General features: G+C 45.7%; 1 pseudogene; it reads left to right on the plus strand.

Moving 5' to 3' along the window:
• Positions 1 to 989: 989 nt before the first annotated feature.
• Positions 990 to 1,297, plus strand: LOC147708045 (protein S100-A11-like; annotated as a pseudogene).
• The last annotated feature ends 604 nt before the right edge of the window (positions 1,298 to 1,901 follow it).

The raw sequence follows: 1,901 nt of genomic DNA on the forward strand, positions 1-1,901 counted from the left end.
TTGTGTTGTGCTTGCCAAACAAGACAAAGTATGAATTTTAGCCCATGTTAATTTCCAAGTGTGAGTTGAAAATTCCTGATGTAAATCAGATTCCCACAAGAGCTCTATTTTTAGATTTGGTGGTTAATTTAGATGCACCAAGCAATAATCTGTATATGCTAAAAGCTTTTATTTGTGAAAAAAAATCCATCAAGGAAGGAGTTTGCATGTTTGGAGATATATCAGATTGTTGAGATATGTAGGAGAGAAGAAGAGGTTTGAGTTGCTGAACATGAGAGGCATATTTAATATATATATATTATATTTTCCTTGTATCTCAGTGAAATATGACAGAGAGCCTTTAGAGCAGGGGTCTCCAACCTTCTATGTAGTGAGAGCTACTTCTGGTCAGTGAAAATTGTCGTGAGCTACTAAACCCCAAGCAACTCGCGCATTTTTCCGAGAGACCTCCCGCGCCCCATTTCATTGGTGTTAAACCTAATTTCTTCAGAGCCCATACTGTGGTTTGAACACAATACTAGAGAGTTCCCAAATATTATGTTTTTATAGTTCTTACTGGTACTGTACAGTGGCTTTGTACTGCTAATATGTCAGAACTCTGCGTTACCCTTTTATCAACTTCAGGAAGGTTGAAGGCTAAGTTTGCCTTACCAAACAGAGGCCTCGCCCGGCTGGTGTGTCACACAGTCTTGCAGCAAGTGCCAGTACCTCCTGAGTCCCTCAGGTCTGTGCTGATAAACTCCAGAGTCCATGCATAACTACTGAGTATGCTTGTGTAGGCACACTTTTTGTAGACACCAGAGGACAGGTTTTGGGGAGGAGGAATACCGCCTGAATCGCTCTGGACCTGCCTCGAGGTCATCAGAGGTAGATGTAGGTTGGCTGTGTGGCTCAATAAAGCTGGAAAGCTTTCTGCTTGCCTGATGCTCGTTGCTCCTAGTCCAGAGACAGTTCGGACACAAATGGCCAGCCCTTTCCAGACTTTCACAATGGCACAGATGTGTACAGATCCGAATGGAGCTTCAGAAATGGAGCGCTACATGGAATACCCGATCACCACTTTTCAGCCATACGCTGGCAAGGAAGGAGACCGCAGCAAAATGTCATTCGAAGAGTTTGAACATTTCATTACTGGAGCGTAAAAGCTTAAGAAAGAGACACTGAAGAAAATGATGGCCTCCTAGTCTACTCTAGCCTTTGGTGGTTTTGATGGGAAGATGGATAATCAGAGTGACTTCCAGGAGGTTTTAGCCTAATTGAGGGTATGGTGATTGCCTGCCACAAGGCAATAATGTGAAGGCAACTCTGCACCCAAGCCAGATCTCAAGATTGCACAGACGTACATCACACTTTGCTTCTTTACAGTTACCTTCCATAAAAGATTACAACACATTTGTCATAATGATCAGAAATGGGCGGGGGGCACCCCCTGGTGTCCTCTGGAACAGTCAGGCCTTTGTTAGGCACAGGGCTTCCAGTCACGTGAGTGGTCCTTTTTTTTAGTCCTTTCTTCTTGCCTTAACATTAGATTATGGAATATCAGGCCTCGTCCTAGCTAGACCTAAAAGTAATTTCATACACAACTGAGCGCCACGAGAGAAACAGACCCCTCCAAGCACATCGGTGCCACAGGGGCAGCGCTGATTCCACAGAGAGAGGAAACGGGCTAAGGTAGCGCTCTTAACAATGTGGGGTGCTCGAGAGAAATGGAGGCGGCAAGAAGTCCATAATGAGGCACATGAGACGGTCCAAGACAGCGCCGACCACTGAGAGATAAGATGGGCTGAAGCGGCGCTCTAATATTAAAGTGAGGTGCTCGAGAAGGGTGGGAGAGGCAGGGAGACCACACCGAGGGGCATGTGATGAGCCAGTCAGAGACAAGCTGCGTGGGCTGAAAAGGC

The sequence above is a fragment of the Lissotriton vulgaris genome, chromosome 6 (genome assembly GCF_964263255.1).
Source record: "Lissotriton vulgaris chromosome 6, aLisVul1.2, whole genome shotgun sequence".
In the NCBI taxonomy this organism is placed as follows: Eukaryota; Metazoa; Chordata; class Amphibia; order Caudata; family Salamandridae; genus Lissotriton; species Lissotriton vulgaris.